This window comes from Schistocerca serialis, unplaced genomic scaffold, assembly GCF_023864345.2.
Source record: "Schistocerca serialis cubense isolate TAMUIC-IGC-003099 unplaced genomic scaffold, iqSchSeri2.2 HiC_scaffold_1420, whole genome shotgun sequence".
NCBI classification, from domain to species: Eukaryota; Metazoa; Arthropoda; class Insecta; order Orthoptera; family Acrididae; genus Schistocerca; species Schistocerca serialis.
The window spans coordinates 4,179,165-4,193,815 of NW_026047648.1; the positions used below are offsets into that span (position 1 = coordinate 4,179,165).

A 14,651-nucleotide genomic window follows, 5' to 3' on the forward strand; every position below is an offset into this window, starting at 1 on the left:
AAATATTGCTTCAAAGTAAAAGAATAGGTGTGCCAAATTTCATTGCAATCCTTCCAGTAGGTCCTGAAAGCAGAAAACCTCAAGTTGCAGAAAAATCATTTTAAAGTTTGGCTGAAATGTGGTTAAAAAAAAACCATCATACCTTAGCTAAAACTGCCCATATCCATATTCCATATCATCATCATCATCATCATCTACAACTCTTTTAGCTTCTCCTTTGCCGAGCAATTTTTTGTGTGTTCCGACTGAAGTCTCCGCCTTCGCGATTCTTTGCTTATCGATGATCTGCAGTATCTGCTCAGTGAAGACTCCAGGTGTAAAGCCCAACTTGCTGAGGATGTGAAGTCTTGCCACATTCCCATCATTAAACACTGCTGCAGCTTCCAAAGCAGAAATCTTCACCACCAAATTGGAAACAGTGTCTTTGGACATCTTTTCCAAATAAGAGTGTTGAAACTTTCATTTGGGTTCTGTGTTTTCCCATGCAGACATTTTTCTAGCAGTTCTGGTGAAGCCAGTGCTCTAAAAGTTGGTTTAATGGCCATTGAAGCCTCATAAGGAAGGTTATTTTCATGGGTACAAGCTTCCCCATTTCCCTTACTTTTCAAAAATTTGAACCATTCATTAGAACAGAGGCCATGTCGAGGTGTAGTGTCTGTTGGCAAGTAACGAAACCGAATGGCCCGTACTGCTTTCCTCGTACTGTCCGAGCTTGTGAGGTCACTTCTAATTGTGGCACCATAATAGACTTGTAGGCTGTCAAGTCTCTTCTTTGTTAGTCTGATTTTACCTCCCAGTGGCTTCCCATCCTCTACTAGCTTGCCTTTATTGTCTGCAACAAGTCTTCGGAGTCGTCCTCCCGTCCTCTTCTGAATATGACCTAAGCACTCCAGTTCCTCAATATTGCAATCTTTCCCATAGGGCTGACTTTCAACTACATTCTTGAAAGCACTAGTCTCCATCTCCTAAATCTGTACATGTCTTACTCCATACTTTTGCAAAGATGTATGGAAAAAGTATTTCTTACCTGCAGCTTCCATCCCACCACTGGAGCGTGCATAATTTCTGCTACAAACAGCTTTATGGGCTTCTTGCATTCTGTTTCTTTACCTGCATCAATATATTTCTTGTGCGAGGAACATGCAGAACAATATTTAGACATCACCTCCAAGTCTAATATTTTTCCAGTGTCGACACTAACGATTGCCGAAACTCCGTTCGATGAAGTATGTGCCCCCTCTTCATCCGGGAACTGTTACGGGAAACTGCTATATCGTTGCTATTAGTTGCTTCACACATTTCTCAAAGGGAAACTGCTATATCGTTGCTATTAGTTGCTTCACACATCTCTCAAATTGCCCCCAGGACTGCCATTTTTGTGCTCTCTTCACTTCTGCAACTGCATTGAGGAGAGCAATATTCATTGCAGAAAATTTTAGGGGAGGACCAGACACGTTCATAATACCACATAAAAGGTTTCCACCATCTCTTCCAATCCCTATACATCTTAGTCCATAAGCAAATCGCATACAGATTCTATTACTGACCTTAGATGTCTTGAATGGTCTGTCAGCAACACAGTTTTGACACAAAATGTGCAATGTGCGAACCAAACCTTCTCTCTTTCCACCATCGACCAAATCCACATACAGAGCTCTTGCAGGCTTTTCTAAGTGCTTCTGCCACCATTTCCAGATCCAAAATTCTGACACCTGTATTTCTGTCAAGATTTGTTTCTTCTGACACAATCCCTGTCCCAAGTTTTATTTTAGATGCAGTTGGAGACAAGCTAATGTTTGCATCTGCAGGCCCGACCCTAACCTCAATGTCAGTTTTTCGCTTTATATTGGAAATATGGAACGTACTATATTTTTTAAATACTTTACCAGGCCTAGGCATTGTTATAAGGGATCAACAGATTCAACCTTGCACAAAGAATGGCGCACTAAATCGAGCGATACTCGAATTCCACCGAACAGAACAAAACTTGTTTACAACGCTCCACAGCCTTCTATACCACACTGATTGAACCAGAAAATGGCTCCACAGCCTTCTTTACAACACTGCTGTTACGTATACAAAAAAAATCACAGCCTTCTAAAGCTATATTTCCTAGGTTCACAGGTCAAATTCTGCAATAAAATTTTTCCTCCATTTGGTACATCGAAAAGCGGGCTTGGCACATTACGCTGCTTAGGGTTTTAATTTTTTTATGCCACTTGTAGTTCGAATTTCAAGAAAAAAATATGGGATAATAATCTGTTATATTTACTATCAAATAAGCAAATAAAAATAATTTGTAAATTTTTCATTATTTCTGCCACCATCTCCCCTTAATACAGAAAAACATACAAGGCTCCAAACAATTTCGTAGAGGACCGTCAACTGAACTGGCTACGGTTACCTTAACAGATGACATACTACAATCGATAAATCGTAACTTACACGTCACTTAGTATGTGGGACAATCACAGGTACAGTAATCCATTTTGACTAATAAAACTGCAACAACTGCAAAGAATTATTAAGAAATAATTCAATCACGACTACTTTCACGGGTGCGTGTTTCGTACACCAATTTTGAACGGGAAGATAGGGCCCTCCATTATTTACCCTCAGAGAGATGTGATCACAATTTAAAATCCATAATCGTCTCCTGTAATTGACACTGCGGGATGCTGAAGCAGTCGAGCTAAAGTTACAATTAGAACTAAACTCTGCGCGCTTAGGTTCACCTGATTTCCACCTGAAGATGTGACTTAATTGTCACGAAACTAGTTGTGATAGAGTGGTCAATAAATAAATTCCTGGCAGCTGTTGTGGTTTTATTAGTCAAAATCTCAAACTGCTGCCGTCGGAAACATTTCGTGCTTCGGCTAAGTCTTCACAAAAGCCCTGCTGCTTCCAACACGTTGGCCCGTGTCCCTGCAGACACAGCTTCGTCCCTTCGGCAGTTCTCTTCATTCCGTGTACGAACGGCATCCCGTCTCACCGATCATATTTTTTAGATAGGACATTTGCGGTGTAACATCCGTCATTTTCTCTAGAATCTCGCCTTTAAAAATCTTTTACGAGAGAGTATCGTCTCTAATTAAAGGTCCGACGAACTTTGCTCCGTGTCGGCCTACGACTTTGAGTTGTTCTTTTTTTCCTTATACTTCTCGTACGACTGTTACTTCTTACGAGAGGTCGTCGTAGGTGTTTTCTCGGTGTGCTCATTCCACCGGTGACTACTCTTACTTCGGGAGCCACCCTCGGCCAGTGCTATTCCTATCTCGATTTCCTCGAGACGTCTGTCCGGTTACGTCCTCGAGTTTCTCACTGCTTATTCTTATGACAGTCTTTCTTACTCTTCTTTTTTCGTCTATAACCGTGTAAGATGATACGGGGTACCACTGTCTCACTTTCCGTATCATTTCTTGCTTCCGTCCTGCTACCATTAATAGTTCAGTACTTTGACTTTTAGTATACTCGAAATTAGTTGTCTGTCTTTCCCTACTGTGAATGTGGCTTTAAACAACAATTTCCAAACAATCGTATCGTAAGCCTTTCCTAGCTCAGTAAACACTGCGTACCGTTTTCTGCCTACTTCTGAAATGTGCGTGTGGCTAGGACCTCCCATCGGGTAGACCGTCGGTGCGAGCCACTTTGGCGACCGGCTCGTATGTGAGGACGCGACGGTCACAGAGGTACTCGGCCCCCGAGCGGGGAAAATCTCTGACCTGGCTGGGAATCGAACTCGAGCCCTTCAGCTGGTGTTCTGCTACACTTACCACACAGCTGTGGTGACGGACTGTCTAATTCGAATGTTCTGTTACGCACGAAGACGGTAAAGGAACGGGAGGGGGGGAGAGAGAGAGAGAGAGAGAGAGAGAGAGAGAGAGAGAGAGTGAATTTTGGTATATACATATGTAGACTTGTGGACGGTTGGGAATGTGGGTCTCACGGGAAACGTGCAAGGGATAAGTCCCTGCAGTCGTGCTATTCATCTGTGTCCTCGGTGGCTCAGATGGACAGAGCGTCTGCCATGTAAGCAGGAGATCCCGGGTTCGAGTCCCGGTCGGGGCACACATTTTCAGCTGTCCACATCGAGGTATATCAATAACATCTGTCGGCAGCTTAGGTTGTCAGTTAGTCATCATTTAACTTAGTTATTTAATTGCTGTGATGGTCAGGTAGGATACTACCGACACTGTAACCAAACATTATAGGATTGTTTTTCCCACTCATCTGCATTAATTTACATTTTTCTACATTCAGAGCTAGCTGTGATGCATCACACCGACTAGAAATTTCTTCGTACATCCGTAGTTGAAAGGGAGGACTGTGGGACGTCAGCTGGTATAAATTTATATTAAAAATGAAGAAACTCCTACAACTGTATTTAAGGTGTCGATTTTATTTTGGCAACGAGTTTCAACGTTGTAACATCGTCATCTTCAGGCCCGTACACTTGTTGACGTCAACTGCGTGTGGCCGATACTAGAAGTCAGTTAATACCCATCTTCCACACGGAGCACGTCCGTATCTCACCACTGACTTTGTATCAGCCGCACGCAGTTGACATCAACAAATGTACGGGCCTGAAGATGACGTTGTGACGACGTTGAAACTAGTTGCCAAAATAAAATAGACATCTTAAATGCAGCTGAAGGAATTTCTTCTTTTTTAATATAGTGGGGAAGCCAGTGGGCATTCTGGTGAGATCCTCTCCTGGAACTGCAGGTTATGTAGCAATAAGTTGATAGAGGAGTAGGAGCGTAAGACTCGTGCAGTTGAAAAACGCACAGCAGGAGCTAGATAGGATGAGGAGGGGGTTGGGGAATGGGAGCTGGCTGTTGGCAAGAGATCTGCTAGGAGGAGGAGATATTCAGATAGTTTCACTATTGGTGTTTACAATAGATATGCAACTGTTGGAGTATAGTGGAGAGGAATCTCTAGTAGCTGTAGATGTAGGAAGTATGCAGCAGACCTCAGTAGTTACGGTGGCTAGGACAGTTGCAGAGTCGAAGAGGAAGAAGGAGGTTCTGCTGTTAGGTAGTTCTCATGGCAGAGGTGTAGGCCAGCAGTTGCAGGAAGTGCTGGGCAGTGAGTACCAGGTCACCAGCATTGTGAAGCCTACTGCAGGATTGGCTCAGGTGACTGTTAACATAGGGGGGTTATGTAGGGATTTTACTAAAGAGGATCACGTAGTGATTGTGGGTTGGGTTGGTAATAGTATTGATAGGGATGGGGAGTATGACATAGATGGTGACCTGGAAAAGATAGCCACTCAGACTGGCAACACGGATGTGCATTTTGTGGAACTGTTTCAGCGTCACGATCGGCCTCACCTTAATACAGCCGTCAGGCGTAATAACGTGAGACTTGGGGGTGCGCTGATGACAGAAGGCATGGGTCACATTTCAGTGGTGTCAGTGGAGTCTATCAGCAGGACGGGTTTCACTAGACATGGCCTGCACCTCAACAGGTATGAGAAGGGGAGGTTGGCAAAGCTTATAGGTGACAGCATAGGTGGGGGTGGTGGGATCACTCATAGGAAAATTCCTGCAGTAGTGGGTTTTAGAGCTGCACCTTTTTTAGATTGAAGTCAGCTGATAGGTATTCCTGCTTAAGGGAAGTCTCTCTAACAAAGAAACCACTTTCGACAAAGCTTAGGTATCCGAGTAATGAGGGAATTAGTATATTTCATCAAAATATACAACGTATTAAAGTTAGTGAACTGTTTATACATGTTGACACTGAAATTATTGGTATATCTGAACACTTCTTAAACAAAGAGATAATTCAGAGGCTTCGTTTACCAGGATACAGGTTGGCTGGCAGCTTTTCTAGGAGCTCTTTGCGGTGTGGGGGAGTAGCCGTGTATTTAAAAAACGGCATCCCATTTGAGTCAATTGATGTTTCAAAGTACTGCACTGAAAAGGTGTTTGAATGTTGTGCAGGTGTGGTTAAATTTAGTGGAGTTAAACTTCTAACTGTTGTTATTTATAGATCCCCAGACTCAGATTTCACAACATTTTTGCTAAAGCTAGAGGAGGTTCTTGGTTCACTTTATGGGAAATACAAAAAGTTAGTTATATGTGGTGACTTCAGCATTAAGTGTATAAGTGATTGTGCAAGGAAAAGGGTGCTGGTAGACCTCCTTAATTCATATAATCTTATGCAAACCGTATTCTTCCCAACGAGAGTGCAAGGGAACAGTAGAACAACCATAGACAACATTTTTGTTCATTCATCATTACTAGAAGGGCATTCTGTTAGCAAAAAAGTGAATGGTCTTTCAGATCATGATGCACAAGTTTTAACTTTAAAAGATTTTTGTGCTGCAACACATGTTAAATATAGTTATCAAGTTTTTACGAAAGCTGATCCAGTTGCTGTAGAGACCTTTGTAAACCTTATCAAGGAACAAGAGTGGCAAGATGTTTACAGTGCTGACACAGTAGATGATAAATATAATGCTTTCCTCAAGACTTCTCGTGCTCTTTGAAAGTTGCTTTCTGTTGGTACGTTCAAAACAGGGTACTAGCACAAACAGCCAGCCTGGGTGGCTGACTAGAGGAATAAGAATATCTTGTAGAACAAGGTGGCAATTATATCAAAACGTTAGAAACAGTGAAAATCTAAATGCAGCAGCCCATTACAAACAGTATTGTAAGGTGCTTGAAAAAGTTATTAGGAAGGCAAAAAGTATGTGGTATGCAGATAGAATAACCAAGTCTCAGGATAAAATTAAAACCATATGGTCAGTCGTAAAGGAAGTGGCTGGTCTGCAGAGACAGGTCGAGGATATAGAATAAGTGCGTAGTGGGAATGTCTGTGTTACTGATAAGTCACATATGTGTACAGTATTTAATAATCACTTTCTGAATATAGCAAGTGAACTAAATAGAAACCTAGTCCCCCACAGGGAAACATATAGCGCTCGTAGAAAAAAGTGTTCCGAGACTGTTACCTGAAATGCTCCTCCATGATACTGACAAGAGGGAGATTGAGTTAATAATTAAATCACTACAGACCAAGAACTCTCATGGATATGACAGGGTATCTAGCATAATACTGAAGTATTGTTCTATGTATGTTAGCCCAGTACTTAGCCATATCTGTAACTTTTCCTTTAGGAGTGGTCGGTTTCCTGACCGATTAAAGTACTCGGTAGTGAAGCCACTTTGTAAAAAGGGAGACAGGGATAATGTTGACAATTATAGACCTATTTCTATGCCATCAGTGTTTGCTAAAGTTATTGAGAAGGTTGTATATACAAGGTTACTGGAGCATTTAAATTCACGTAATTTGCTGTCAAATGTACAGTTTGGTTTTTGAAACGGTTTAACAACTGAAAATGCTATATTCTCTTTTCTCGGTGAGCTTTGGATGGATTAAATAAAAGGTTGCGAACGCTAGGTGTTTTCTTTGATTTAACGAAGGCTTTTGACTGTGTTGACCACAAAATATTACTGCACAAGTTGGACCATGATGGAATAAGGGGAGTAGCTTACAATTGGTTCGCCTCTTACTTTAAGAACAGAAAGCAGAAGGTAATTCTCTGCAATATTGAGAGTGGTAGTGATGTTCAGTCCCAATGGGGCACTGTTAAGTGGGGCGTTCCCCAAGGGTCGGTGCTGGGGCCACTGCTGTTTCTTATTTATATAAATGATATGCCTTCTAGTATTACAGGTGATTCAAAAGTATTTCTGTTTGCTGATGACACCAGCTTGGTAGTGAAGGATCTTGTGTGCAATATTGAAACAGTATCAAGTAATTTAGTTCATGAAGTAAGTTCGTGGCTTGTGGAAAATAATTTGATGCTAAATCACAGTAAGACTCAGTTTTTACAGTTTCTAACTCACAATGCAACAAGAACTGATATTTTGATCAGACAGAATGGGCATATTATAAGCGAGACGGAACCGTTCAAGTTCCTAGGCGTTCGGGTAGATAGTAAGCTGTTGTGGAAAGACAGTGTTCAGGGTCATGTTCAGAAACTAAATGCTGCTTTATTTACCATTAGAACAGTATCTGAAATAAGTGACAGTTCGACGTGAAAAGTAGTCTACTTCGCATATTTTCATACGCTTATGTCGTATGGTATTATTTTTTGGGGTAATTCTTCTGATTCAAAAAGGGTATTTTTGGCTCAAAAATGGGCTGTTCGAGCTATATGTGGTGTAAGTTCGAGAACCTCTTGTCGACCCCTATTCAATAGTCTGGGAATTCTAACATTGCCCTCACAGTATATATTTTCTTTAATGTCGTTTGTTGTTAGCAATATTAGCTTATTCCCAAGAGTTAGCAGCTTTCACTCAGTTAATACTAGGCAGAAATCAAATCTGCATGTTGAGTGCACTTCCTTGACTCTTGTGCAGAAAGGAGCGCAGTATTCTGCTGCATCCATTTTCAATAAGCCACCACAAGAACTCAAAAATCTTAGCAGCAGCCCAAATGCTTTTAAGTCTAAACTGAAGAGTTGCCTCACGGCTCACTCCTCCTATTCTGTCGAGGAGCTCCTGGAAGAGCTGAAAAATTAAGCAAATTCCAGTGTCACATAGTTGATTTTCTTTATTTGAACTTACGAATTGTCACCTGCATACGTTTCTTGTATTTCATTTTATCTGTTTCTACTATCATGTTATAATTTCATGTATTGACTCGTTCCATGACCATGGAGACTTCTCCTTAATTTGGTCCCACGGAACAACAAATAAATAAAAAAACAAAGTTCCAGCTGGTCACTGTACATTTCTGAAACAGATTATAGCTTGAATAAAAAAGTCAGCCTTTATTAAATAGTGACTGCTGATATTTAACTTATAAAAAGTATCAAGTAAAGTGAAATATTTCTGTATGCCATATAAATTCAAAGATGGCGAAGTTATTTGTCTCGCATGTAGCCTCGTAGGGGAGTGGAATTTGCATGGTAAACAGTTCAGAAAGAACACAACAGAAGCTTTTGAAATGTGTTGCTACAAAAGAATGCAGAAAATTAGATGGGTAGATCAGATGACAGCTGAGGAGGTACTGAACAGAGCTGGAAGAAAAACAAATTTACGGCACAACCAAATTAAAAGAAGTGCTCGGGCAACAGGAGACGTTCGAGCCTTCGAGGACTCGTCAATTCGGTAACGAAGGGGGGGGGGGGTGTTAAAAATTGTAGAGGGAGACTGAGGGATGACTGCAGTGGACAGGTCAAGACGGATGCGGGTGGCAGGAGTCACCGGGAAGTGAGGGGACTCACACAGGATAGAGCAGCGTGGAGAGCTGTGCCAGAGGCAACGAAGACGGTACGGCCCACACGTTTCCCGGTTTTTATGTAGCCCTCTTGATCGTATGCAGTACAGTGTGCTAGGTGATATCGGATCTAACTTAAATACAGTTTTTTACAGAGACGAGTAAGCATTCAATTACCGAATACAGGCGGTGGCACTGCCAATATTCTCTAATAGGTCTTTTGAATGCATTTATATTTACAGTAATACGTAACGGTGGCAGGGGTAAAATACAGGGAGCGAAATGCTATTTACAATTTGTACAGAAACCAGATGGCAGTTATAAGAATCGAGGGGTATGAAAGGGAAGCAGTGGTTGGGAAGGGAGTGAGACAGGGTTGTAGCCTCTCCCCGAAGTTATTCAATCTATATATCGAGCAAGCAGTAAAGGAAACAAAAGAAAAATTCGGAGTAGGTATTAAAATCCATGGAGAAGAAATAAAAACTTTGAGGTTCGCCGATGACATTGTAATTCTGTCAAAGACAGCAAAGGACTTGGAAGAGCAGTTGAACGGAATGGACAGTGCCTTGAAAGGAGCATATAAGATGAACATCAACAAAAGCAAAACGATGATAATGGAATGTAGTCGAATTAAGTCGGGTGATGCTGAGGGAATTAGATTAGGAAATGAGACACTTTAAAGTAGTAAAGGAGTTTTGGTATTTGGGGAGCAAAATAACTGACGATGGTCGAAGTAGAGAGGATATTAAATGTAGACTGGCAATGGCAAGGAAAGCGTTTCTCAAGAAGATAAATTTGTTAACATCGAGTATAGATTTGTCAGGAAGTGAAAGTATTTGTATGGAGTGTAGCCATGTATGGAAGTGAAACATGGACGATAAATAGTTTGGACAAGAAGAGAATAGAAGCTTTTGAAATGTGGTGCTACAAAAGAATGCTGAAAATTAGATGGGTAGTGAACAGTAACGAAATCCTAGACACAGAATGGAATATATACCGCAAGGATAGGATAAACGCCAATGGTGGAGGAGTATTTATAGCAGTAAAGAATTCAATAATATCCAGTGAAGTTATTAGCGAATGCGAATGTGAAATAATCTGGGTTAAGTTAAGTATCAAAGGTGGGTCAGATATGATAGTCGGATGCTTCTATACACCACCTGCATCAGCAACCGTAGTAGTTGAACGCCTCAGAGAGAACCTGCAGAACGTCGTGAAGAAGTTTCGTGATCATACTATTGTAATAGGGGGAGACTTCAATCTACCAGGTATAGAATGGGATAGTCACACAATCAGAACTGGAGCCAGGGACAGAGACTCTTGTGACATTATCCTGACTGCCTTGTCCGAGAATTACTTCGAGCAGATAGTTAGAGAACCAACTCGTGAAGCTAACGTTTTAGACCTCATAGCAACAAATAGACCGGAACTTTTCGACTCCGTGAATGTAGAAGAGGGTATCAGTGATCATAAGTCAGTGGTTGCATCAATGACTACAAGTGTAATAAGAAATGCCAAGAAAGGAAGGAAAATATATTTGCTTAACAAGAGTGATAGGGCACAACTCGCAGAATATCTGAGTGACCACCATCAAACGTTCATTTCTGAGGAAGAGGATGTGGAACAAAAATGGAAAAAATTCAGAAACATCGTCCAGTACGCCTTAGATAAGTTCGTACCGACTAAGGTCCAAAGCGAGGGGAAAGATCCACCGTGGTATAACAATCATGTACGAAAGGTACTACGGAAACAAAGAAAGCTTCATCATAGGTTTAAGAGTAGTCGAATCATAGCTGATAAGGAAAAGCTGAACGAAGCGAAAAAGAGCGTAAAGAGAGCAATGAGAGAAGCATTCAACGAATTCGAACATAAAACATTGGCAAACAATCTAAACAAGAACCCTAAAAAGTTTTGGTCATATGTAAAATCGGTAAGCGGATCTAAATCCCCTATTCAGTCACTCGTTGACCACGATGGCACCGAAACAGAGGATGACGGAAGAAAGGCAGAAATACTGAATTCAGTGTTCCGAAACTGTTTCACTGCGGAAAATCGTAACACGGTCCCTGACTTCAGCCGTCGCACGGACGCCAAAATGGAAAATATTGAAATAAACGATATCGGAATTGAAAAACAACTGCTATCACTTAGTAGCGGAAAAGCATCCGGACCAGACGAGATACCCTTAAGATTCTACAGTGATTATGCTAAAGAACTTGCCCCCTTTCTATCAGCAATTTATCGTAGATCGCTGGAAGAACGTAAAGTACCTAGCGACTGGAAGAAAGCGCAGGTCGTTCCCATTTTCAAGAAGGGTCATAAATCAGATGCGAATAATTATAGGCCTATTTCGCTTACGTCAATCTGTTGTAGAATAATGGAACATGTTTTGTGTTCTCGTATTATGACGTTCTTAGATAATACAAATCTCCTTCATCATAACCAACATGGATTCCGCAAACAGAGATCATGTGAAACTCAGCTCGCCCTATTTGCCCAAGAAATTCACAGTGCCGTAGACACTGGCGAGCAGATTGATGCCGTATTCCTGGACTTCAGGAAGGCATTTGATACGGTTCCGCACTTACGTTTAGTGAAAAAAATACGAGCTTACGGAATATCGGACCAAGTTTGTGATTGGATTCAGGATTTCCTAGAAGAAAGAACACAACATGTCATTCTTAACGGTTCAAAATCTGCAGATGTAGAGGTAATTTCGGGAGTACCGCAGGGAAGCGTGATAGGACCTTTATTGTTTACAATATACATAAATGACTTAGTTGACAACATCGGTAGCTCCGTGAGGCTATTTGCAGATGACACGGTTGTCTACAAGAAAGTAGCAACATCAGAAGACTCGTACGTACTCCAGGAGGACCTGCAGAGGATTAATGCATGGTGCGACAGCTGGCAGCTTTCCCTAAACGTAGATAAATGTAATATAATGCGCATACATAGGGGCAGAAATCCATTCCAGTACGATTATGCCATAGGTGGTAAATCATTGGAAGCGGTAACGACCGTAAAATACTTAGGAGTTACTATCCGGAGCGATCTGAAGTGGAATGATCACATAAAACAAATAGTGGGAAAAGCAGGCGCCAGGTTGAGATTCATAGGAAGAATTCTAAGAAAATGTGACTCATCGACGAAAGAAGTAGCTTACAAAACGCTTGTTCGTCCGATTCTTGAGTATTGCTCATCAGTATGGGACCCTTACCAGGTTGGATTAATAGAAGAGATAGACATGATCCAGCGAAAAGCAGCGCGATTCGTCATGGGGACATTTAGTCAGCGCGAGAGCGTTGCGGAGATGCTGAACAAGCTCCAGTGGCGGACACTTCAAGAAAGGCGTTACGCAATACGGAGAGGTTTATTATCGAAATTACGAGAGAGCACATTCCGGGAAGAGATGGGCAACATATTACTACCGCCCACATATATCTCGCGTAATGATCACAACGAAAAGATCCGAGAAATTAGAGCAAATACGGAGACTTACAAGCAGTCGTTCTTCCCACGCACAATTCGTGAATGGAACAGGGAAGGGGGGATCAGATAGTGGTATAATAAGTACCCTCCGCCACACACCGTAAGGTGGCTCGCGGAGTATAGATGTAGATGTAGATGTAGATGTAGATCACATAACTAATGAGGAGGTATTGAATAGAATTGGGGAGTAGAGAAGTTTGTGCCACAACTTGACGAGAAGAAGGGACCGGTTGGTAGAACACGTTGTGAGGCATCGAGGGATCACAAATTTAGTATTGGAGGGCAGCGTGGAGGGTAAAAATCGTAGAGGGAGACAGAGAGATGAATACACTAAGCAGATTCAGAAGGACGTAGGTTGCAGTAGGTACAGGGAGATGAAGAAGCTTGCACAGGATAGAGTAGCATGGAGAGCTGCATCAAACCAGTCTCAGGACTGAAGACCACAACAACAACAATACGTATTTTAAATAATTTCCCTGGCAACTCAGTGAACAATTCTACTCCCATCGTAGCTGTGCCTTTCTGGCACAAACTTGTATTAGCTAGGATTTCGTATAAGTTTCCCTTCAATAAAGCATTCTTCGTGTATGTTACAAATTTTTTTCATAATACCATAATTGCCAATTAACTTTTAAAAATATGTGTTAGTGTGACCACAATATACTTGCACTCTGAGGGTTTTATGTGACTTTGTTCCTCTGCTGCTTGTGCTGCCCCCAGTTGCTATCTCTTCTATTCTGGAAGTCCCCAGAAGTGCTCGGTATTTTCCTCAGAATATCGGGCCGTGTTCCAGATACGCATTAAAATGTGTAGGTACTCGCTAGCGAATGACTGTCCGTGCATCCTTTTAAGAACCTTAAAGATAACAGTCTGTACCTTTCTCAGAATTGTGTATTCCCATGTTCGGTCACTTTCTATCCAAATACTAAGAAACTTGGTGTCTGTAACATTCACCAGAATGTTTGCAGATGTCTGCAAAATCATTAGACGCAAGGGAAACTAATACGGCCTGAAGGGGGTGAAAAACCATACACTCTAGCTGGAAAAGAAAAATATAAGCACCGTACAAAAAAAAGACGATACTAAAGAATTTGCCCCAGATTACAGCTCACAACATGTAAACCAACAAAAGAAAAATTACATAAAAGTACTTCACCAAAATATTCAATACTTTGGTAACAAAAAATTAGAAGCAGAAGTACTCCGGACTGAAGTAAAACCAGACATATTATGCACAAGTGAACATGGACTAACTGAAAGTGTTGCAATAAAGGACTACAAACTAGCTAGTTACTTCTGCAGATCTAAATATAAGGGTGGTGGCGTTTGTATATACATTAAAACAGGTACTCTATCAAAGAATGTAAACAGTGAAGCTGCTACATTGCCCATAGCTAGAGAAAAAGACTTTGAAGTTACTGGTATAATGACAGAGGATTTTATAGTGTTTTGTGTGTACAGGGCACCATGTGGCAATATTAGCATCTTTCTGAAAAAAATTGCTAGCTTATTGAGAATGAATATCAAGAGAAATCTTATTATATGTGGAGACTTCAACATTGACATGGGAAAGGACACAAAAATAAGACAGGATTTTGAAGAACTGTTAACACAGCATAACGTGAAAGTAACAATAACTGCACCAACAAGAGTGACAAAATGAGACAGTTATTGACAACATAATTACTAATTTGTGTAACTATGAGTCACATGTAGTTCATACAGAAAAATCTGATAATCATGGACAACTAACCAGCTTTTGCAGAAGTAATGACACAGTATCAGAACCAAAACAAACAACCAAAGAAATTAGGATCATCAGTGAACAAAATATCAACATCTTTAGAACAATGTTAAGGAAACCTGGAATGAAACCCTACAGGCCCAGAGTGTAAATGAAAAATATGATGCATTTATTTCAAAAATTA

General features: G+C 41.1%; 1 non-coding gene across 1 annotated transcript; it reads left to right on the forward strand.

The window, feature by feature from the left end:
- The first annotated feature begins 3,994 nt into the window (after positions 1 to 3,994).
- On the forward strand, positions 3,995 to 4,068 carry Trnat-ugu (transfer RNA threonine (anticodon UGU)). The gene has a single exon. It is a non-coding gene; the product is annotated as a tRNA-Thr (tRNA).
- Positions 4,069 to 14,651: the final 10,583 nt, after the last annotated feature.